The following is a 25,540-nucleotide window of genomic DNA, read 5'->3' as shown; positions in this document are numbered from 1 at the left end:
TTGAATTGAATAGCCCGAGTCTTCACCCTGAATAACTCTGAAATATACACCATTGAATTGCAAACATGACTGACCAAGAAAAGAAAGCGTTTCACTGGGTAACAGAAATCCCATGAATCTTTGTTCAGTTTGACCACAGTCAGCTTTTGAACAAAGTCAAATATAGTTAAATGGAAGTGAATTGAGAATTATGTGTTGCTTATATTTGACCCCTCTGTGTTTTGGTGTGAAACATTCTGCAGCCTAAATAGCGTTCACATATAAGAAAGGAGGGGTGACAGCAAATCCGTACTGAGCCTGGATTTCCTCATCTCCCTGAGTGGCTTTTCCTGCTTCTCTGTCATTAAGGCCGAATTTTTCAAAAATGTGGTTCAGTTAAATCTCTGTCATTTCCTCAAATTCAGTTACAGTATCGTTTGTGTTTGTCTACATGAGCATACATTACATGTAGATATGTTTTGTACAATATTAAAATATTAATCTACGTCTACAAAGCCATTAAATTCTTTTGTGAACTGAACAAACTGCCAAGATCCGCACTTTGTTTTTTCATGTATGGAACGATCTGTCTGGACTGTACGCAGAACAATACTTTTCACTGTACCTCGGTATACGTGACAATAAATCCAATCCAATCAAAGAGACAGTTTCTTACTCATCTTCAGATTGAACAATGAGTCTTCTTAAAAATTATTCATTCATGGGAGGTGGGTGTCACTGGCTGGGCCATCATTTACTGCTCATTTCAATGGCCCTTAAACTGCGTGTCTTGTGAGGCTATTTCAGAGGGCACTTACAAATCAACCACAACATTGCTGTGGATCTGGAGTCACGTGTAGGCCAGGCCACATACGGAGAGCAGATTTCTTGAAGGACATTAGTGAACCAGATGAGTTTTCACAACAATCAAGAGTGTTATCATTAGACTTTTAATCAATTTCAGCATCTGCCATAAGCAGATTCGATCCCAGATCCCCAAAGCATTAACCTGGGTCTCTGGATTATTCGCCCAGTAACAATACCATTACTCCAATGCCGAGCCCACATATTCTTGACAGAATATGGTGTCTCATGTTGTGTTCTGTGATCTTGTCTTGCAATGATTCTACAGAACTGCTGGTGAATTAGCCAGAACGATGATTTATTAATGTACACGTGGTAAGGTAATGATCAGAATGCTATACAGACTAAGTTATCACAGAGTTACATTAGACTCTGTTGGAACTACCCTGATGTGCGACTGGCCTCGTGTATGCCTGGCAACCTTCTGCTGGTAGCCGGATGTCACCTGACTGATGCCTGACGCCAACTACTGGTGGGAGGTCACACTGCTGAGTACATGTAATATTATATACAGGCTTATCACCACATCTCATAACTTCTCAAAATTATTGAGTAATTTATTTTTTCAAACAAATTCTGATCGATCTGCAGTTTCTGGAAACATTTTGGTTGATCGTGTTATTTTTTAAAATAAAGATCTAGATCAAGCAGGACGGGTTGCATCTGAACCAGAGGGGCACCAATATCCTGGGAGGGAGGTTTTCTAGTACTCTTCGGGAGGGTTTAAACTAATTTGGCAGGGGAATGGGAACCGGATTTGTAGTCCAGCAACTAAGGTAGCTGATATTCAGGATGCCAAAGCGTGTAATGAGGCAGTGGGGAAGGGAACACTGACAAAGGAGAGTACTTGCAGGCACGGAGATGGGTTGAAGTGTGTATACTTCAACGCAAGAAGCATCAGGAATAAGGTGGGTGAACTTAAGGCATGGATCGGTACTTGGGACTACGATGTGGTGGCCATCACGGAAACTTGGATAGGAGAGGGGCAGAAATGGTTGTTGGAGGTCCCTGGTTATAGATGTTTCAATAAGATTAGGGAGGGTGGTAAAAGAGGTGGGGGGTGGCATTGTTAATTAGAGATAGTATAACAGCTGCAGAAAGGCAGTTCGAGGAGTATCACCCTAATGAGGTAGTATGGGTTGAAGTCAGAAATAGGAAAGGAGCAGTCACCTTGTTAGGAGTTTTCTATAGGCCCCCCCAATAGTAGCAGAGATGTGGAGGAACAGATTGGGAAACAGATTTTGGAAAGGTGCAGAAGTCATAGGGTAGTAGTCATGGGCGACTTTAACTTCCCAAATATTGAGTGGAAACTCTTTAGATCAAATAGTTTGGGTGGGGTGGTGTTTGTGCAGTGTGTCCAGGAAGCTTTTCTAACACAGTATGTAGATTGTACGACCAGAGGAGGGGCAATATTGGATTTAGTACTGGGTAATGAACCAGGGCAAGTGATAGATTTGTTAGTGGGGGAGCATTTTGGAGATAGTGACCACAATTCTGTGACTTTCACTTTAGTAATGGAGAGGGATAGGTACGTGCAACAGGGCAAGGTTTACAATTGGGGGAAGGGTAAATACGATGTTGTCAGGCAAGAATTGAAGTGCATAAGTTGGGAACATGGGCTGGCAGGGAAGGACACAAATGAAATCTGGAACTTGTTCAAGGAACAGGTGCTACGTGTCCTTGATATGTATGTCCCTGTCAGGCAGGGAAGAGATGGTCGAGTGAGGGAACCATGGTTGACAAGAGAGGTTGAATGTCTTGTTAAGAGGAAAAAGGTGACTTATGTAAGGCTGAGGAAACAAGGTTCAGACAGGGCATTGGAGGGATACAAGATAGCCAGGAGGGAACTGAAGAAAGGGATTAGGAGAGCTAAGAGAGGGCATGAACAATCTTTGGCGGGTAGGATCAAGGAAAACCCCAAGGCCTTTTACACATATGTGAGAAATATGAGAATGACTAGAGCGAGGGTAGGTCCGATCAAGGACAGTAGCGGGAGATTGTGTATTGTGTCTGAAGAGATAGGAGAGGTCTTGAACGAGTACTTTTCTTCTGTATTTACAAATGAGAGGGGCGATATTGTTGGAGAGGACAGTGTGAAACAGATTGGTAAGCTCGAGGAAATACTTGTTCGGAAGGAAGATGTGTTGGGCATTTTGAAAAACTTGAGGATAGACAAGTCCCCCGGGCCTGACGGGATATATCCAAGGATTCTATGGGAAGCAAGAGATGAAATTGCAGAGCCGTTGGCAATGATCTTTTCGTCCTCACTGTCAACAGGGGTGGTACCAGGGTATTGGAGAGTGGCAAATGTCGTGCCCCTGTTCAAAAAAGGGACTAGGGATAACCCTGGGAATTACAGGCCAGTTAGTCTTTCTTCGGTGGTAGGCAAAGTAATGGAAAGGGTACAGAAGGATAGGATTTCTGAGCATCTGGAAAGACACTGCTTGATTAGGGATAGTCAGCACAGATTTGTGAGGGGTAGGTCTTGCCTTACAAGTCTTATTGAATTCTTTGAGGAGGTGACCAAGCATGTGGATGAAGGTAAAGCAGTGGATGTAGTGTACATGGATTTTAGTAAGGCATTTGATAAAGTTCCCCATGGTAGGCTTATGAAGAAAGTAAGGAGGCATGGGATAGTGGGAAATTTGGCCAGTTGGATAACGAACTGGCTAACCGATAGAAGTCAGAGAGTGGTGGTGGATGGCAAATATTCAGCCCGGATCCCAGTTACCAGTGGCGTACCGCAGGGGTCAGTTCTGTGTCCTCTGCTGTTTGTGATTTTCATTAATGACTTGGATGAGGGAGTTGAAGGGTGGGTCAGTAAATTTGCAGACGATACGAAGATTGGTGGAGTTGTGGATAGTAAGGAGGGCTGTTGTCGGCTGCAAAGAGACATAGATAGGATGCAGAGCTGGGCTGAGAAGTGGCAGATGGAGTTTAACCCTGAAAAGTGTGAGGTTGTCCATTTTGGAAGGACAAATATGAATGCGGAATACAGGGTTAACGGTAGAGTTCTTGGCAATGTGGAGGAGCAGAGAGATCTTGGGGTCTATGTTCATACATCTTTGAAAGTTGCCACTCAAGTGGATAGAGCTGTGAAGAAGGCCTATGGTGTGCTAGCGTTCATTAACAGAGGGATTGAATTTAAGAGCCGTGAGATGATGATGCAGCTGTACAAAGCGTTGGTAAGGCCACATTTGGAGTACTGTGTACAGTTTTGGTCGCCTCATTTTAGGAAGGATGTGGAAGCTTTGGAAAAGGTGCAAAGATGATTTACCAGGATGTTGCCTGGAATGGAGAGTAGGTCTTACGAGGAAAGGTTGAGGGTGCTAGGCCTTTTCTCATTAGAACGGAGAAGGATGAGGGACGACTTGATAGAGGTTTATAAGATGATCAGGGGAACAGATAGACAGTCAGAGACTTTTTCCCCGGGTGGAACAAACCATTACAAGGGGACATAAATTTAAGGTGAAAGGTGGAAGATATAGGAGGGATATCAGAGGTAGGTTCTTTACCCAGAGAGTAGTGGGTGCATGGAATGCACTGCCTGTGGAAGTAGTTGAGTCGGAAACATTAGGGACCTTCAAGCAGCTATTGGATAGGTACATGGATTACGGTAAAATGATATAGTGTAGGTTTATTTGTTCTCAAGGGCAGCACGGTAGCATTGTGGATAGCACAATTGCTTCACAGCTCCAGGGTCCCAGGTTCGATTCCGGCTTGGGTCACTGTCTGTGCGGAGTCTGCATGTCCTCCCCGTGTCTGCGTTTGTTTCCTCCGGGTGCTCCGGTTTCCTCCCACAGTCCAAAGATGTGCGGGTTAGGTGAATTGGCCAATGATCAATTGCCCTTAATGTCCAAATTGCCCTTGGTGTTGGGTGGAGGTGTTGGGTTTGGGTAGGGTGCTCTTTCCAAGAGCCGGTGCAGACTCAAAGGGCCGAATGGCCTCCTTCTGCACTGTAAATTCAATGATAATCTATGATTAATGTAGGACAAAGGTTCGGCACAACATCGTGGGCCGAAGGGCCTGTTCTGTGCTGTATTTTCTATGTTCTATGTTCTATGGAATGTGGTTCACGCTGTAATCACTAATGGCTTGAAAAAAGAACAATAGAGCTTTAGTTACTGGACTCTTGTCACCTCGTTGTCATGGAATTCAGCCCTTGTCCTTGACAGCAGCATAAGCATAGTGTCAAATTGACTTGCAACTGTGCAGTTTTAATCTATGATGGAATTATGCTGTTTCATGTATCTATTGAAGCTATATGTTTTGAGATGACCTGAGGTTATGGGTGCTGAAATTCTCATTTTTAAATGGGTATTTAAAACTGGGGCTAAATATTTATGCTTAAACAGCTATCTTTTACCTATACTAGTTGTATTAGAAATACCTGGCTTCTACACGGTTCAATTCCCGGTTTGGGTCACTGTCTGTGCGGAGTCTGAGTGTCCCAGTGTTTGGGTGAGTTTCCTCCGGGTGCTCCAGTTTTCTCCCACAAGTCCCGAAAGATGTGGTTAGGTGAATTGGACATTCTGAATTGTCTCTTGGTGTACCAGAACAGGCTCCGGAGCGTGGCAACTAGGGGATTTTCACAGTAACTTCATTGGAGCGTTAATGTAAGCCTACTTGTGACATTATTTTTATTGTAAATGTCCTCTACACCCCCTCGAAGAACTTCACATCCTTCCTAAAGTGTTGGGTTCATCTATAGGGTTCCATTCTAGAGGGATAGAATTGAAAAGCACGGACAAAATGTTCAACTTGTTTAGAACCAGGGTTAGACTACACTGGGAGCACTGTCAACATTGGTGATCTCCATTTAGAAAAAGGAAATAAAGGCATTGGATAAAGTGCAAGATTCATAATATACAGAACTGAGAGCATTTAACACTCAGGAAAGGCTGGGGCTGCTTTTTTCTGGAAAAGAGCAGACTGATGGGTGACCTGATGTTATCTTTCAGATTATGAAGGGATTCAATAATCCAATAAGAATTTCAGCAGAAACCTCTTTACCCAGCGAGTGGTGAGAATGTGGAACTCACTCCACAGCGAGTGGTTGAGATGAACAGCATGAATACATTGAACGGAAACCTAGATACATACATGAGGGAGAAAGAATAGGAGATGCTGATGGGGGAAATATAGAGGGGTGGGTGGAGGATCATGTGGAATATAAATACTGACACTGACCATGGATAATCTCAGCCGGTATGGGAATTTAACCTGTGCTGTTGGTGTCACTCAGCACAAACCAGCCATCCAGCCAACTGAGCTAACCGATCCCCGTGTAAATCTGTAATAATTCCTTAAATATTAGTGATTGCCTGTCTCCCACCATACTATTTAATGTAGTTTCCCAGTGCACCTCAGACAACTTGCCCCTCAGACCCTGATATTCTGTGAGAAGCATCAAGATAACTTAAACAAAAGAACCAGAGGGCAGCACGGTGGCGCAGTGGGTTAGCCCTGCTGCCTCACGGAGCCGAGGTCCCAGGTTCAATCCCAGCTCTGGGTCATTGTCCGTGTGGAGTTTGCACATTCTCCTCGTATTTGCGTGGGTTCACCCCTACAACCCAAAGATGTGCAGGCTAGGTGGATTGGCCACGCTAAATTGCCCCTTAATTGGAAAAAATGAATTGGGTCCTCTACATTAAAAAAAAAAGAACCATGTAACCACCATAGCCCATCGTCATGGCAATGTGGCATGCTTTTTGGGGTTTCTAAACAGAAATGGCAATGAAACATCTTCCAACCTCCAAACCCCCTTTCACCCCTTGTGAAAGGGCAGCACGGTAGCATTATGGTTAGCACAATTGCTTTACAGCTCCAGGGTCCCAGGTTCGATTCCTGACTTGGGTCACTGTCTGTGCGGAGTCTGCACATCCTCCCAGTGTGTGCGTGGGTTACCTCCGGGTGCTCCGGTTTCCTCCCACAGTCCAAAGATGTGCGGGTTACGTGGATTGGTCATACTAAATTGCCCATAGTGTCCAAAATTGCCCTTAGTGTTGGGTGGGGTTACTGGGTTATGGGGATAGGGTGGAGCTGTGGACCTTGGATAGGGTGCTCTTTCCAAGAGCCGGTGCAGACTCGAACTCGATGGGCCGAATGGCCTCCTTCTGCACTGTAAATTCTATGATCTATGAAATGTGCAACCAGATATTCGCAAGAAGGCTCAGAGAGAATCAGCCCACTAGAGGCGAAGTCGTGAGACCGGCCAGTCCAGCGGAAATAAACCCTCTGACCATCCCCATTGACCAACAGAATGAACAAACTGCAGTCCTGGATGTAATTGAGAACAGAAACAATAACAGCAGAATCCAATCCCTGTAATCAGTTGTGAACCTGTCGGTGTCTCAGGAAGTGCGATGAATTACAAAATCCCTTTGCACATTGAGAGCAGGTGAATGGCCTTTCCCCAGTATGAACTCCCTGGTGTGACTGCAGATAGCATAACCAAGTGAATCGTGCAAATAGACATAAACGGGTGTGAGATAATCAGGGTTATGAAGACATGGCTGCAGGATGACCAGGGATGGGAACTGAATATATTCAGTATTTAGGAAGGACAGACAAAAAGGAAAAGGAAGTGGTGAGGCAGTGCTGGTTAAAGAGGAAATTAACACAATAGTGAGGAAGGATATTAGCTCCGACAATGTGGAATCTGTATGGGTAGAGCTCAGAAACACTAAGGGGAAAATAAATTAGTAAAGAGACCCCCAAACTGCAGTGGTGATGTTGGGAATGGCCGAATACAGGAAATTAGGCTGATTGTAAAAGTTCCTATGGGTACATGAAGAGAAAAAGATTGGTGAAGACACATTTAGGTTCCTTTCAGCCAGAAACAGTGGAATGTATAATAGGGGACAAAGAAATGGGTGAGCAAATAAATACATAATTTGGTTCTGTCTTCACAAATGAGGGCACAAATCAGATACCAGAAATGTTGGGGAACGCAGGATTTAGTGAGAGGGAGGAACTGAAGGAGATCAATATTAGGAGAGAAATGGTGTTGGGGAAATTTATGGGATTGAAGGCCGATAAATCCCCAGGGCCTGATAATCTGCATCCCAAAGTACTGAGGGAAGTGGCTCTAGAAATAATGGATGCATTGGCGGTCACCTTCTATAGACTCTGAAGCAGTTCCTGCAGATTGGAGGGTGGCTTATGTAACACCACTATTTAAAATGAGAGAGAAAACAGGGAATTATAGATCAGTAAGCCTGACATCAGCAGTGGGAAAAATTCTAGAATCCATTATCAAATATTTTATAGCAAAGCACTTAGAAACCAGTGGCAGGATCGGACAGAGTCAGCATGGATTTATGAAGGGGAAATCATGCTTGACGAAATTGACTGGAATTCTTCGAGGGTGTAACTGGTAGAGTTGACGAGGGGGAGCAAGTGGATGTGGTATATTTGGACTTTCAGGTGGCTTTTGACAAAATCACTCACAAGAGATTAGTGTGTAAAATTAAAGCACACGGGATTACGGGTAGTGCATTGAGATGGACAAGAAACTGGTTGGCAGACAGGAAACAAAGAGTAGGAATTAATGGTCTTTTTCAAAGTGGCAGGCACTGACTAGTGGGGTACTGCAGGGATCGGTGCTAGGAGCCCAGATGTTCAGAAGACAGATTAATGATTTTTAAAAAAATTTAAAATACCCAATTCTTTTTTCCAATTAAGGGGCAATTTAGCGTGGCCATTTCACCTACGCTGCACATCTTAAGAAGAATAATCTTTATTGTCACAAGTAGGCTTGCATTCACACTGCAATGAAGTTGCTGTGAAAAGAGTTGGATGATAAGCCATGATCATAATGAATGGCGGAGCAGGCGCAAAGGGACAAATGGCCTCTTCCTGCTCCTATTTTCTATGTCATCCCTTCCCACACTAAGAGCAGGTGAATGGCCTCTCCCCAGTGTGAACTCGCTGGTGTGTCTGCAGGATGGATAACTGTGTGAATCCCTTCCCACAGAGGGAGCAGGTGAATGGCTTCTCCCCAGTGTGAACTCGTTGATGTCTCTGCAGACTGGATAACTGTGTGAATCCCTTCCCACACTGACAGCAGGTGAATGGCCTCTCCCCAGTGTGAACTCGCTGATGTTTCTGCATGCTGGATAGCTGTGTGAATCCCTTCCCACAGAGGGAGCAGGGGAATGGTCTCACCCCAGTGTGAACTCGCTGATGTTTCTGCAGATTGGATGAATGTGTGAATCCCTTCCCACAGAGGGAGCAGGTGAATGGCCTCTCCCCAGTGTGAATTCGCTGATGTTCCCGCAGGTTGGATGAATCACTGAATCCCTTCCCACACACAGAACAGATGAACGGCCGCTCGCCAGTGTGAATTCGCTGGTGTCTCTGCAGGGCGGCTGCATCACTGAATCCCTTCCCACACTGAGAGCAGGTGAATGGCCTCTCTTCAGTGTGAACTCGCTGGTGTGACTGGAGGGTGGATAACTGAGCAAATCCCTTCCCACACACAGAGCAGGTGAACGGCCTCTCCCCAGTGTGACTGCGTCGATGAGACTCCAGCCGAGATGGGACTCTGAATCCCTTCCCACAGTCCCCACATTTCCACGGTTTCTCCATGTTCTGGGTCTCCTCGTGTCTCTCCAGATTGGACAATCAGCGGAACTTTGTCTACACACAGAACATGTGCACTGTCTCTCCTCACTGTGGTGCGATGTTTTTTCAGGCTGTGTAACTAGTTAAAGCTCTTTCCACAGTCAGTTCAATGGAACACTCTCACTCGGGTGTGTGTTGTGTGGGTCTTGGTGCTTTTCCAGTCACACTCACGTTTAAAATCTTTTGAAGCCAACAGATCGGACAAATATTTTGCCTTCTCGCTGAGGATATTCAGTTCAGGAGGAATCGATTGAGTTTGTCACATCGAGACGTGACCTTTGAGATTTCTGTCTATAATTCCTCCTCTTCCAATATCCTTTGAAAACAATTAGCAAAAGTCATCATTGTTAGTACAGGATAGAAACTCAGAACAGACAATTCTAGTTCGTATGAAATGTAATTTCCTCTATTGTTCTCCAAAAGCTGTAAATCTCCATCCCACACACTCTCCCTCCATTCTCACTCTGCTGTATCTAATATTCACCCTCCCAACTCTCCTGCAGGTGCTGATTCATGTTGATTGACAGATCCGAGCTGAGCTCACTGCTTCCTGACCAGGACACAGAGATTATAATAGGAGCAAGAGTAGGCCATTCGGCCCACCAAGTCTACTCAACCATTCATTGAGATCCTTGGCCGATCTACTTCAGCACCATTTTCCCACACGATCCCCATATCCCTCGATATCTTCAATATCTAGAATCCTATCAATATTTGTCTTGAACATACCTGATGACTGAGGCTGCACATTCCTCTGGGGTAGAGAATTCCAAAGCTTCACCACATCCTCGAGTGAAGAAATCCCTCCTCATCTCAGCTTTCTCACTATTTTCCTACCTGTTCCCCATAACCCTTAACTCCATTGTCAATAAAATATCTGTCAAACTTGTGCTTCAATATATTCAATGACCCCCAGATACAACTGGTCCCTATGGAAGAGAAATCCAAAGACTAACAACCCCCTGAGGGAAGAGACGACTGGAAATCTATAACGCAGCTACAGTCTTATATTACAAAGTGAAAAATATTACATTTACTTTATTACACAACGGTAAATAATATATCTAATCTGTACCATGTAACAACACTGGACATATCCCTGTCCATTATTAATTTAATTGCCCTGAAATGCCAGCCAACTCCTGGGGAACCCACCCCTTTAATTGTGAACATGAGGAAAGAGACAAGCCTTTTTTGAAATAAATTTAGAATAACCAATTTTTTTTGTTGCAATTAAGGTGCAATTTAGCGTCGCCATTCCACCTACCCTGCACATCTTTGGGTTGTGGAGCTGAGACCCACACAAACACGGGGAGAATGTGCAAACTCCACACAGACAGTGACCTGGGGCCAGGATCGAACCGGGTCCTTGGTGTTGTGAGGCAGCAGTGCTAACCACTGTGCTGCCAGAGACCATCCTTTTAGTCAGTCAAATAAATGCGTCAACCTGTTAAGGAGATGGGTGGGAGGAGATGGAAACACTTTGTGCAGCCGCTAACCTTCATGTAATTCTTTTCCCCAATTAAGGGGCAATTTAGCGTGGTTCCAGGTTGGGCTCAAAGCATCAATGAGGACTCTGATCTCTGGCAAGGAAGGAAATCCTGGCAGGCGGGAGGGAAGAATTCACAAACACCCGGTGGAGGCCCCAAACCCCCCAATAAGACCCATTGATTTTATTGTCAGTCTGCAGACAGGAGCTGGAGAACTGAACCCAGGCAGAGGAGAGGGAGGGAGAAAACTGGGAGTGGAGGAAAGAAATGGTGCAGATGGTGAGATGGGTTTGGATTTCAGCCCAGGGAGGAGGGAGAGTGTGTGGGACGGGGATTTACAGCTTTGGGGGAACAAGAGAGGAACAAATGTTCAAGAGAAACTAGAATTGTCTGTTTAGAATTTCTACCCTGGATTGACAGTGATGTCTTTTGTTTATTTTTAATTAAAAGTTTTTTTTTTTAAAAAAAGAGTACCCAATATTTTTCCCCCAATTGAGGCGTAATCTTTGCGAGGCCAATTCATCGACCTGCACATCTTTTTGGATTGTAGGGGTGAGTCCCACACAGACAGGGGGAGAATATGCAAACTCTGTACAGGCAGTGACCCGGGCCGGGATCAAACCCCGGTCCTCGGTTAACCAGATGGAAACTCAAATCAAACTTCACATCAAGACTTAAGTCACTTCATTCATCAGGACCTGAATATCATTGGCCTGTGAATGTGGAAGACAAAATGTTTGTCTGTTCTGTCCGTAGGTAAAGATTTTCTTTTTTTAAATAAATCTAGAGTACCCAATTATTTTTTTCCACTTATGGGGCAAGAGAGATAGGAGAGAGAGAGAGAGGAGAGAGAGAGACGGGCCCGTTGGAAACTAGATCTAGTAAGGGACTGCATTCCGAAATATGTTTTACCCTCGAAGTGGGTAATATTGTTGTTTTGCTTTTCTTGGTGTCCTAAGAGAGCTGCCCCGGCAGCAGTAAGCTGGTGAATGAGAGTGAGAAGGGGGGTGGGTAAAGCTGCAGCCGGTGAACCAGTTTTGGCTGGTTCGGCAAGCTTAGCTTCTGGGTCAGAGCCTGGGGAGTGGGTTTGATTTCAATTTGTGTGTCTAGCTGGGGCGTTGGTGGGAAATGGGGGGATGGGGGGGAATGTGGTAGCTCACTGATGATGACTATCGAACTGTTTTTGATTTACTCTGAGGATAGGGGTATGGCAGTCATCTTGGGTGGACCCTATGCCTGTACTTTTTGAAGCTTTGCTGGATAGTCCCTCACAGTGGAAATGGCTGATTCCGTGATTTTCATAGAATTTTACAGTGCAGTAGGAGGTCATTCGGCCCATCAAGTCTGCACCGGCTCTTGGAAAGAGCACCCTACCCAAGGTCAACACCTCCACCCTATCCCCACAACCCAGTAACCCCACCCAACACTAAGGACAATTTTGGACACTAAGGGCAATTTAGCATGGCCAATCCACCTAACCTGCACATCTTTGGACTGTGGGAGGAAACCGGAGCACCCGGAGGAAACCCACGGGGAGGATGTGCAGACTCCGCACAGACAGTGCCGGAATCGAACCTGGGACCCTGGAGCTGTGAAGCAATTGTGCTATCCACAATGCTACCGTGATGGGAGGGGCGGGGGGGTGATCCCCTAATTCAGGGCTGGTCACCTGGACCGTAAAGGAATTGGGTGAACCAGTGAAGGTCAAGGGTTTTCACTCACCTGAAGATTCTAAATGCTGGTGTGGTGTTCTTGCAGGAGACTCACTTGCGGGTTAGAGATCCGACCAGATGCGGAGGGGTGAGCCAAGTGTTTCACTCGGGCTTTGACGGAAGGGCTCGATATGCTGCAATTTTAATCAATAAAGGGGTCCCTAGGGTCATTGCGGACACTAATGGGAGACACATGGTGGTCAGCGGGTACATTGGTGGTGCTGGTGAATGTCTATGCCCCTAACTGGGACGGTGTGTCATTTTAAAATTAAATTGTTGGGACCTATCTCAGACCGGGATACACATCAATTAATTCTTGGAGTGAACTTCAATTGTGAACTGGATCCAAAAATGGACTGGTACAAGCCCATTCGGCCACTATAAACACAGAAAAATGGAGTGAAATCTGGACGAACCACCCAGCACGACCCAGGCACCGGAAACGACCACAGCAAACCCGGCAAAGGATAAAGAAATCTGTTCCCATCAGTAGATTGTAAAAGGATTATGGGACACAGATTTGAGATTATGAGCAAGATCTACAGGGGGGATATGAGGAAGAAATTTTACACAGTGAGTGGTAATGATCTGAACTCAATGCTTACACACAAAGGTTGATAACCTCCAGGTCCTGATAACTCGAATGGTGCTGTCAGAATTTGATGTGAGGATAGGTTGTGAGTTTCCTGTCTGCGAATCCCTTTCTAAGCCCCTGTGAAAGAAGTTTACAAAGGCATCACTGTCAGTCCAGAAATAAAATTCTGGAAAGATAAATATTTCTCCCGGTTTGAATTTGCTGTTTGTAAATCCACCCCGACTAATCCCCTGTAAAAGGAGTTTCCAAAATTAATCACTATCAGTCCAGGATAGAAATTCACCACATTCTCTCCTCCTGCTCCCTGATGACCGCTCATGCCCTCCCCATCACCGCTGCACACTGTCCCTCTTATCATCAGCAGTCCCCTGATTTTAGGGTGATGCTGACTCAGGGTTGTGAGTTTCTGCCCTGGGTCTTTGTGTGACTGAACAGAGCCGCAGAGCTTTCGACACATGGGACAGGACGTCCAATGAGACATTGAAATCCGGAGACCAGGATTGGCTTCCTTTCCATCTCTGCCACCGCTTTGCATCATCAATAAGACGTTGGAACTCAAAGGGTGAGGCAGTTTGATGGACAAGTTGCCTCCATTCTGAACAATGAGGAACAAGCTCCTCCCACTCACTGAAACATCGCCCCCTACAAAGATGACAAACGCGCATGTGCCCTGATGCACATCCAATAAAGATGGCGGCCGTTAACCCGAGCCGAACATGAGGAGCCGTAGCTCCGCTCAGTACAAACTGGGTACCTTAAACTCTTTTCCTTTAAAAAAAAAAAAACTTTTTATTGGCATTTCTCATATTTATAAACAATCTTCAACTCTTTTCCGAAGTTTGTGGCTTACAACAGCTTTACACGACGTTTCCGCCCACCCCCACGATCTCTCGCTCCCTCCATATTGTTAATCGCCTCGCACCAATTTCGGATCTGAAGACACAGCCCTTCTGCATCTCCATTACCCACACAGCACATGCTTCAATCGCAGCGGGCCCCACCACTCATTCATTGGTTGGAGGACCAGCGCTCTCGGTCGGTCCTCCAGTCCTGCCCCTCCACCTTCTATTGGTCCAGAGCTGCCGTCAATCACCCAGGCATTGTGACGGTTACAGATGGTGAGAGCGGCCACAGGCTCAGGCTGACTCGCTGATTGTCCAATAATAACAGTGAGAGTCTCAGTGGGACAATCAGACAATAATAGTGGAGATGGGGCCCAGAGGAGAAACAGCAAAGGATTCACTCACTTGGAGAGAAACAAACACAGTGTCTGTTCCCATAAGAGTCAGGCTGCAGTGTGTGAGTGAATATATCATTGGGTCCAATGGAGAATCATAGAATCCCCTCAGTGTAGAAGGAGGCCATTCGGCCCATCGAGTCTGTGGCAACCCTCTGAAAGAGCACGCTACCATGGCGAATTCCCCACCCTATCCACGTAACACCTCCAGGGGACAATTTAGCACAGCCAATCCACCTAATCTGCACATTTTTGGACTGTGGGAGGAAACCAGAGCACCCAGAAAGGAAATCTATGCAGACGCAGGCAAACTCCACAGAGACAGTGATCCAAGGTCGGAATTAATCATAGAATCTACAGTGCAGAAGGAGACCATTCGGCCCATCGAGTCTGCACCGGCGTTACCTGATTTGGCCAACTCACTGAAATGTGGTTAATTCTGAATTGCCTAGCAAGCCACTCAGTTTAAGGGCAATTAGGAATGGGCAACCCAGACACTCACATCCCATAAAGAAGAGCGAAAATAAAAGGGCTGTTTCCAGTGCCGGTTTCAAAGGAATCAGTACTGGGCCCTTCACTCCTGGTGACATCACTGATTTGAAAGTAAATGTAGGAACATGTGGAAGAAGTTTACCTGTGACACAAAAATAATTGAACACTTGATAGTGAGGAAGAAAGCTGGAGGGGAAACAAGGCAAAGGATTACATGATAAATGGCAGGACAGGACTAGTTAGGCCAGAGCTAGATTCCTGTAGAGGAAGATTGCACCAGAGAGAGCACAGAGGGGATTTAAGATCATTGACCCGAAATTGACAATGTTTGCTCTGAGGAAAGTTTGGATAAACTGGGGCTGTTTTCTTTGGAACAGAAAAGGCTGAGGGGAGACCAAAATGAAATTATGGAAAGCAGCCTGGCTAGCTCAGTCGGTAGAGCATGGGAGTCTTAATCCCAGGGCCGTGGGTTCAAGACCCACGTTGGGCGCTTCAGCTTCTTTAATCTGAGAACATTGAGCTGGACTGTTTTATGGACGGCACGGTAGCACAGTGGTTAGCACTGTTGCTTCACAGCGACAGGGTCCCAGGGTTCAATTCCCACTTGGGACACTGTCTGCGCAGAGTCTACACATTCTCCCAGTCTCTGTATGGGTTCCCTCCCACAAGTCCCGAAAGACGTGCTTGTTAGGTGAATTGGACATTCTGATTTCCCCCTCTGTGTACCTGAATAGGTGCTGGGGTGTGGTTCCGGGGATTTTCACAGTAACTTCATTGCAGTGTTAATGTAAACCTACTTGTGATAATAGTAAAGATTATTCTAAAGGTATAAAATTCTGGGGGATCATGGTGGCACAGTGGTTGTGTGCCTGCGTGCTGGGGACCCAGATTCAATCCTGGCCCCGGGTCACAGTCTGTAAGGAGTTTGCACATTCTCCCATTGTCTGTGTGGGTTTCACCCCCACAACCCAAATATGTGCAGGGTAGGAGGCTTGGCAAAATTAAATTGCCCCTCAATTGGAAAAAAATATAAATTTATATTTTTAAAAATTTCTGAGGGATCTAAATAGATTGGATAGGAAGGTCCGATTCCCTTTGATTAAGGGATACATATAAAAGGGGGCAGAGATTTAGTGAAGGACTAGGAGGTTTAGAGGGTGGTGAGGATCTGTGACATGCTGCCTGAAATAATGGGACAAACCCTCATAACATTTAAAAAGTATTTAGATAGACATTTGAATTGATATAACTTAAAAATCTACAGACCACAATCTGCAGAGGGCAGTAGAGCGGAGCTGCTGATTGGCTGTTGTGGGGGAAATTTACATACGTGCATTGTGGTCACTGTAACTTGAAGGTGTACCTGTGCAAGAGACCCTAGCTGTTCAAGTGAAGGCAAGCATCCAGCAGAGGGCAGTAGAGTTGAGCTGCTGATTGGCTGTTGCGGGGGAAATTTGCATACATGCATTGTGGTCACCGTAACCTGAAGGCATACCTGTGCAAGAGACCATAGCTGTTCAAGTGAAGGCAAGCATCCAGCAAAGGGCAGTAGACCTTCACTGAGTGAGTGCTTCCTGAGAAGGGAAGTACATTTTTAAAAAAAACTTACTGTAGGGAGTTTCCAGCTGAACCCAGTCGGAGTGAGGACTGAGTGACTGCTGGGTAAGTAGTAAAGATTTAAATTGTTTGCGCAGGCCCATAACAGCTGATTGCTGTTTTCATGTGGGGCGCAGTGGGTGCTGGTTAAGTGTTTTATTTTTACCTGTATTTAAGTTGGGCAGTTTCTAAACCCTAGACACTACACTTGTAGTGACCCCACCCTTCCACCTCTTTTAAACTAAGGGGTAGAGTGAATAACAGGTAAGCACTTTCTTTCTTTTTCTTTTTTTATCTAGAGGGGATGGCAGGGAAGGCAGTGCAATGTTCCTCCTACAGAATGTTTGAGGTGAGGGATGCCGTCAGTGTCCCTGCTGATTTCATCTGGGCACTCATCTCCAGCTCCTCAGAAACCACGTTAGGGAACTGGAGCTGGATGAACTTCGGATTATTCGGGAGGCAGAGGTGGTTAGAGATAGAAGCTTCAGGGATGTAGATACTCCAAAGAATAAAGATAGATGGGTGATGGTGAGAGGGGCTGGGAAGAAGCAGTCAGTACAGGGATCCCCTGTGGTCGTTCCCCTTAGTAACAAGTATACCGCTTTGGATACTGTTGGGGGGGACGGGGACGTACCAGGGGTAAGCCATGGGGTAGAGGTCTCTGGCACAGAGTCTGCCCCTGTTGCTCAGAACGGAAGGGGGGGAGAGGAATAGAGCATTAGTCATTGGAGATTCCATAGTTAGGGGGATAGATAGGAGATTCTGTGGGAACGAGAGAGACTCGTGATTTGTGTTGGCTCCCAGGTGCCAGGGTCCGTGATGTCTCGAATCGTGTTTTCGGGATCCTTAAGGGGGAGGGGGAGCAGCCCCAAGTCGTGGTCCACATAGGTACCAACGACATAGGTAGGAAAAGGGATAGGGATGTAAGGCAGGAATTCAGGGAGCTAGGGTGGAAACTTAGATCTAAGGCAAACAGAGTTATTATCTCTGGGTTGTTACCCGTGCCACGTGCAAGCGAGACGAGGAATCGGGAGAGAGAGGAGTTGAACACGTGGCTACAAGCATGGTGCAGGAGGGAGGGTTTCAGATTTCTGGATAATTGGGTCTCATTCTGGGGTCGGTGGGACCTCTACAAACGGGATGGTCTACACCTGGACCAGAGGGGTACCAATATCCTGGGGAGAAATTTGCTAATGCTCTTCAGGAGGGTTTAAACTAGTTCAGCAGGGGATTGGGAACCTGAATTGTAGCTCCAGTTTACAGGAGGTTGAGAGTAGTGAGGTCATGAGTAAGGTTTCAAAGTTGCAGGAGTGTACCAGCAGGCAGGAAGCTGGTTTAAAGTGTGTCTCCTTCAATGCCAGGAGCATCCGGAATAAGGTGGGTGAACTTGCTGCATGGGTTGGTACCTGGGACTTCGATGTTGTGGCCATTTCGGAGACATGGATAGAGCAGGGACAGGAATGGTTGTTGCAGGTGCCAGGGTTTAGATATTTCAGTAAGCTCAGGGAAGGTGGTAAAAGAGGGGGAGGGGTGGCATTGTTAGTCAAGGACAGTATTACGGTGGCAGAAAGGGCGTTTGATGAGGACTCGTCGACTGAGGTAGTATGGGCTAAGGTTAGAAACAGGAAAGGAGAGGTCACCCTGTTAGGGGTTTTCTATAGGCCTCCAAAAAGTTCCAGACATGTAGAGGAAAGGATTGCAAAGATGATTCTGGATAGGAGCGAAAGCAACAGGGTAGTTGTTATGGTGGACTTTAACTTTCCAAATATTGACTAGAAACGCTATAGTTCAAGTACTTTAGATGGGTCAGTTTTTGTCCAATGTGTGCAGGAGTGTTTCCTGACACAGCATGTAGATAGGCCAACGAGAGGCGAGGCCATATTGGATTTGGTACTGGGTAATGAACCAGGACAGGTGTTAGATTTGGAGGTAGGTGAGCACTTTGGTGATAGTGACCACAATTCGATTACGTTTACTTTAGTGCTGGAAAGGGATAGGTATATGCCGCAGGGCAAGAGTTATATCTGGGGGAAAGGCAATTATGATGCGATGAGACAAGACTTAGGATGCATGGGATAGAGAGGAAAACTGCAGGGGATGGGCACAATTCAAATGTGGAGCTTGTTCAAGGAACAGCTACTGCGTGTCCTTGATATGTATGTACCTGTCAGGCAGGGAGGAAGTGGTCAAGTGAGGGAACCGTGGTTTACTAAAGCAGTCAAAACACTTGTCAAGAGGAAGGAGACGGCTTATGTAAAGATGAGACATGAACGTTCAGTTAGGGCGCTCGAGAGTTACAAGTTAGCTAGGAAGGACTTAAAGAGAGAGCTAAGAAGAGCCAGGAGGGGACATGAGAAGTCTTTGGCAGGTAGGATCAAGGATAACCATAAAGCTTTCTATAGATATGTCAGGAATAAAAGAATGACTAGGGTAAGAGTAGGGCCAGTCAAGGACAGTAGTGGGAATTTGTGCGTGGAGTCCGAGGAGATAGGAGAGGTGCTAAATGAATAATTTTCGGCAGTATTCACACAGGAAAAAGACAATGTTGTCGAGGAGAATACTGAGATTCAAGCTACTAGACGAGAAAGGCTTGAGGTTCATAAGGAGGATATGTTAACAATTCTGGAAAGTGTGAAAATAGATAAGTCCCCTGGGCCGGATGGGATTTATCCTAGGATTCTCTGGGAAGCTAGAGAGGAGATTTATGAACCTTTGGCTTTGATCTTCAAGTCATCTTTGTCTGCAGGAATAGTGGCAGAAGATTCGTGGATAGCAAATGTTGTCCCCTTGTTCAAGAAGAGGCGTAGAGACAACCCCGGTAACTATAGACTAGTGAGCCTTACGTCTGTTGTGGGCAAAGTCTTGGAAAGGTTTTGTGATGAATGATATCTGTATACACATGTACCTTTAATGCGTAGGCCCCTTTAAGACCGGGTTTGGAACCCTGGGGGACTCCGGCTCCGCCCCCAGGAAGCTGTATGTAAGGTTACGTTCAGTAGGCAGCGTGCAGTGAGCACACTTCTCGGCAGCTGTCTGGTTTTCTGGTAATTAAAGCCTTTGTATTATCAAACTCCTCTCCTGAGTCGTAATTGAGGGTATCTCAATTTAATTACCAGATTACATCAAGATGGACAGCGGTCTAAAGCCATAGAAGCTCAATTTGGACGCTCGGTCGCCGGAAGCCACTGAAATTTTTAAATACTGGCTCCGGTGCTTTGAGGCCTGTCTGAATTCCTCAGAGACTGAAGTTGACGGACCTCGCAAGCTGAGCTTACTACATGCCCGGGTGGGCCACCCACTATCCTCCGTGATCGAGAAAGCTACGACGTATGAAACGGCAGACATTTGCTCTCGCCCTGCTGCCAGCGCTCTGGGGAAACGCACTCGCCAGGAACTGCGACCATAAAGAGGTGACGGCAAAAGTCCACATGAACTTCCATATTCGTGATGCTTTCGTGTCCGGTATCCGATCCACGTACATCCGGCAGTGGCTCCTAGAAGACGGAGCGAAGGAACTCCAAGGCACGGTAACGCTCGCCTCTTCCCTGGAAGCGGCCCGCCAAAATCTCCGCACGTACTCCGCGGAACTTGCGAACCCCTCCAGACTCGGCCACGCTTCAGGCCTGCGCCGCGCGGCGACCCGCTCACACCGGGGGGCCCCCAATGCCATTTCTGTGGGCAAGGCCAGCACTCGCGCCAGCATTGCCCGGCCCGCTCTGCTATCTGCGGCGAATGCGGAAAGAAGGGGCACTTCGCAAAGGTCTGCCTGGCTGGGCCCAAAGGTCTCATCGGACCCAGAAATCGAACTCCCGGGACCACAGGCCCCGCAACGTGGCCGCGCGGCGGCTAGAAATGCCTACTTCCGACGCATCGTAGGACTCGTGCGAGTCATGGGGGTGGCCATCTTGGCGGCAGCCATCTTCAAAACTCAAAACATGCGACCGACGGCGGCGGCCATTTTGCAAGTCCGATTCAACCGAGGACTCTGACTGCCCGCAACTAGGAGCGATCACGCTCTATCAATCTCGGCCAAAGCACCTGCGAAACTCAATGATGCAGGTTCAAATCAACGGCCGCGACACCCCCTGCCTTTTTGACTCCGGGAGCACGGAGAGTTTTATCCATCCAGACACGGTAAGACGCTGCTCCCTGCGCACCTATCCCGCCTCCCAAACTATCGCCCTTGCATCTGGGTCTCATTCGGTCCAAATCACTGAGTATTGTTTCGCTAACCTCGCTATCCAAGGCGCCAAATACGCCCGTTTTAAACTTTATGCCCTCCCTCACCTCTGCGCCGCCCTGCTGCTCGGTCTGGACTTTCAGTGCAGCCACCGAAGCCTGACCCTGAAGTTCGGCGGACCCCTGCCCCTGCTCACGGTATGTAGCCTGGCGACATTCACAGTTGCAACCCCCCCCCCTCTTCGCGGACCTCACCCCCGACTGTAAGCCCGTCGCCACCAGGAGTCGGCGGTACAGTTCCCAAGACATGACTTTCATCAAGTCAGGGGTTCAGCGGCTACGAAAAGAAGGGGTCATAGAGGCTAGCAACAGCTCTTGGAGGGCACAAGTACTGGTAGTCTGCTCCGGGGAAAAACAATGTATGGTGGTGGACTACAGCCAGACCATAAACCGCGTTCCGCAACTCGATGCGTATCCACTTCCCCGCATTGCAGAAATGGTGAACCAAATCGCCCAGTATCGAGTATTCTCCACAGTCGACCTAAAATCGGCCGATCATCAACTCCCTATCCGCCCAGAGGACCTCCCCTATACGGCCTTCGAAGCAGCCGGTCGGCTCTTCCACTTCCTCAGGGTCCCTTTCGGTGTCACAAACGGAGTCTCCGTTTTACAAAGGGCAATGGATCAAATGGTGGACCAGTACGGCTTACGGGCTACATACTCGTACTTAGACAACGTCACCATCTGCGGCCATGCTCAGCAGGACCATGACGAAAACCTGAGGAAGTTCCTCCAGACCGCCCGGGCCCTCAATCTGACATACAATAAAGAGAAATGAGTGTTCCACACAACCCGGCTAGCCACCCTCGGCTATGTCGTGGAAAATGGGGTCCTCGGGCCAGACCCCGACCGCATGCGCCCCCTGAAGGAACTTCCCCTCCCCCGTAGCCTCAAGGCACTCAAACGGTGCCAGGGGCTCTTTTCCTATTATGTCCAGTAGGTCCCCAGATGTGCAGACAAAGCCCGTCCACTCATTAAGACCACGGTTTTTCCCCTGACGGCTGAGGCTCAGTCAGCTTTCAGTCGTATCAAGGCCAATATCATCAAGGCCGCCATGCACGCGGTGGACAAAACTATTCCCTTCCAGGTAGAAAGCGACGCATCAGACGTCGCCCTGGCTGCTACCCTCAACCAGGCGGGCAGACCTGTAGCGTTCTTCTCCCGAACCCTCACCGCCTCGGAAATTCGACACTCTGCAGTCGGGAAGGAGGCACAAGCCATAGTGGAGGCCGTGCGGCACTGGAGGCACTACAGAGCCGGTAGGAGGTTCGACCTCGTCACCGACCAACGGTCAGTCGCCTTTATGTTCGATAACGTATAACGGGGCAAAATAAAGAATGATAACATTCTGAGGTCCAGGGTCGAACTCTCCACCTACACGTACGATATTACATATCATCCGGGAAAGCTCAACGAATCCCCAGATGCCCTGTCCCGCCACAGATGCGCCAACGCGCAGAAAGACCGTCTGCGGGCCATCCACGATGACCTCTGCCACCCGGGGGTCACCCGGCTTGCCCATTTCATCAAGTCCAGCAGCCTGCCTTACTCCACCAAGGAGGTCAAGGCCATGACCATGGCTTGCCAGATCTGTGCGAAGTGCAGACCGCACTTTTATCGACCAGACAAGGCTCACCTAGTAAAGGCCTCTGGGCCCTTTGAGCGATTAAGCGTGGACTTCAAAGGGCCCTTCCCTTCCACCAACCGCAACAGTTATTTCCTCACTGTCATCGATGAATTCTCCCGCTTCCCCTTCGCTGTCCCCCGCCCCGATATGACCTCGGCCTCCGTAATCAAGGCACTGCACAGCATCTTCACGCTGTTTGGTTTCCCCGCTTATATCCACAGCGACCGGGGTACATCGTTCATGAGCGATGAGCTGCGTCGAGATCTGCTCAACAAGGGCATTGCCTCGAGCAGAACGACCAGCTATAACCCGCAGGGAAACGGGCAGGTGGAGAGGGAGAACGTGACAGTGTGGAAGGCTGTTCTTCTAGCCCTATGGTCAAGAAGTCTCCCAATCGCCCGCTGGCAGGAGGTCCTACCCGATGCCCTACACTCCATTAGGTCGCTCCTCTGTACGGCCACAAACGAGACCCCTCACAACCGTTTGTTTGTCTTCCCCAGGAGGTCCACCTCTGGGGTCTCGCTTCCACGTTGGCTGACGACTCCGGGACCAGTTCTACTCCGGAGGCACGCGAGGAGCCATAAGACAGATCCACTGGTCGAGAGGGTCCAACTACTACACGCAAACCCTCAATACGCCTACGTCGAGCACCCCGATGGCAGGCAGAACACCGTTTCCCTGCGAGACCTGGCACCCACTGGCTCGCCCCCCTTCCACCGATGCTCCCCTCCCAGCACCGGCAGTCAACTCCGACAGCGCCCCCACCCCCCCCCCCCTCCTCCCTCAGCCGGCGCCGGCACCAATCACCCTAGTCACCGCGGATACCCCCCCTGCTCCAACGCGGGAAAAGGCTCAGACAACCGTGCTCCCGGATATACCACCACCGAGGACGACCGTATCTGTCACACCACCGCCGGAGCTGAGAAGGTCGACACGGGCAATCAGACCACCCAAAAGACTGAACTTTTCATTCCACTTCACCCCCGATGGACTATGCATTTTTTTAAACAGGGGGTGATTGTGATGAATGATATCTGTATACACATGTACCTTTAATGCGTAGGCCCCTTTAAGACCGGGTTTGGAACCCTGGGGGACTCCACCTCCGCCCCCAGGAAGCTGTATATAAGGTTATGTTCAGTAGGCAGCGTGCAGTGAGCACACTTCTCGGCAGCTGTCTGGTTCTCTGGTAATTAAAGCCTTTGTATTATCAAACTCCTCGCCTGAGTCATAATTGAGGGTATCTCAGGTTTATAAGAGATTGGATGTATAATCATCTGGAAAGGAATAATTTGATTAGTGATAGTCAACAAGGTTTTGTGAAGGGTAGGTCGTGCCTCACAAACGTTATTGAGTTCTTTGAGAAGGTGACCAAACAGGTGGATGAGGGAAAAGCAGTTGATGTGGTGTACATGGATTTCAGTAAAGCGTTTGATAAGGTTCCCCATGGTAGGCTACTGCAGAAAATATGGTGGCATGGGATTCAGGGTGATTTAGCAGTTTGGATTAGAAATTGGCTAGCTGGAAGAAGGCAAAGGGTGGTGGTTGGTGGGAACTCTTCAGACTGGAGTCCAGTTACTAGTGGTGTACCACCAGGATCTGTTTTGGGGCCACTGCTGTTTGTCACTTTTATAAATGACCTGTGAGGAAGGGGTAGAAGGATGGGTGAGTAAATTTGCAGATGACACTAAAGTTGGTGTAGTTGTGGACCGTGCGGAAGGATGTTACAAGTTACAGAGGGACATAGATAACCTGCAGCACTGAGCTGAGGGGTGGCAAATGGAGTTTAATGCCGAAAAGTGTGAGGTGATTCATTTTGGAAGGAATAACAGGAAGACAGAGTATTGGGCTAATGGTAAAATTCTTGGCAGTGTGGATGAGCAGAGCGATCTCGGTGTCCATGTACATAGATCCCTGAAAGTTGCCACCTAGGTTGAGAGGGTTGTTAAGAAGGCGTACGGTGTGTTAGCTTTTATTGGTAGAGGGATTGAGTTTCAGAGCCATGAGGTCATGTTGCAGCTGTACAAAACTCTGGGGCGGCCGCATTTGGAGTATTGTGTGCAATTCTGGTCGCCGCATTATAGGAAGGATGTGGAAGCAATGGAAAGGGTGCAGAGGAGATTTACCAGAATGTTGCCTGGTATGGAGGTAAGATCTTATGAGGAAAGGCTGAGGGACTTGAAGCTGTTTTCGTTAGAGAGAAGGTTAAGAGGTGACTTAATTGAGGCACACAAGATGATCAGAGGATTGGATAGGGTGGACAGAGAGAGCCTTTTTCTTCGGATGGTGATGTCTCACACGAGGGGACATAGCTTTAAATTGAGGGGAGATAGATATAGGACAGATGTCAGAGGTAGGTTCTTTACTCGGAGTAGTAAGGGCGTGGAATGCCCTGCCTGCAACAGTAGTGGACTCGCCAATACTAAGGGCATTCAAATGGTCATTGGATAGACATATGGATGATAAGGGAATAGCGTAGATGGGCTTTAGAGTGGATTCACAGGTCGGCGCAACATTGAGGGCCGAAGGGCCTGTACTGCGCTGTAATGTTCTATGTTCTACGAATACTTACTTTGTAAACACGATGAGCTGAATGAAATGCAACAGGAACAACAAACCTAACAAAATCCCGGATAGTAACTCTCACTACTAAGAAGGTCAGCAGTTTGCCCAGTTGACCTGCCAAGTATGCTAATTCGGTAATTTCAAAATGTACCTGCATACATAAGAGTACAACAGCAAATTATTTAACTTCCCCAATGTGATGTGTAATTAGTCTCAAATTTACCCTGGAATGGTCGTTTAAATTTTCCCAGTCACTCTGAAATCTTTATCCACGGACAGAACAGACAAACCATTTTACCTCCCAATGATATTCAGGTCCTGTTGAATCGAGTAACTCTGTCAGATGATGATGTGATGTTTGGTTTGAAGTTCCCGTGAGTAAATCCTCATCTTTCTAAAGGAGTTTCCAAAGAAACTTCACTCTCAGTCCAGGAGAGAAATTCACAAGATTCTCTCTTCCGGCTTCCGGGTCAACGACGGCCGCGCATGCGCTCTGCTGCACCTGAGAAAGATGGC

General features: G+C 47.5%; 1 long non-coding RNA gene and 1 other non-coding gene across 2 annotated transcripts; one reads left to right on the top strand and one right to left on the bottom strand.

The window, feature by feature from the left end:
* Positions 1–1,122: 1,122 nt before the first annotated feature.
* On the bottom strand, positions 1,123–25,476 carry LOC140418815 (uncharacterized). Its single transcript, XR_011945352.1, has 4 exons — positions 25,323–25,476; positions 13,279–13,385; positions 12,684–12,807; positions 1,123–9,787 (listed from the first exon to the last, which is right to left on the bottom strand). It is a non-coding gene; the product is annotated as an uncharacterized lncRNA (long non-coding RNA).
* On the top strand, positions 15,415–15,487 carry trnak-cuu (transfer RNA lysine (anticodon CUU)). Its single transcript has one exon. It is a non-coding gene; the product is annotated as a tRNA-Lys (tRNA).
* Positions 25,477–25,540: the final 64 nt, after the last annotated feature.

The sequence above is a fragment of the Scyliorhinus torazame genome, chromosome 5 (genome assembly GCF_047496885.1).
Source record: "Scyliorhinus torazame isolate Kashiwa2021f chromosome 5, sScyTor2.1, whole genome shotgun sequence".
Taxonomy (NCBI): domain Eukaryota; kingdom Metazoa; phylum Chordata; class Chondrichthyes; order Carcharhiniformes; family Scyliorhinidae; genus Scyliorhinus; species Scyliorhinus torazame.
This window is presented reverse-complemented; position numbering and strand designations above follow the sequence as displayed.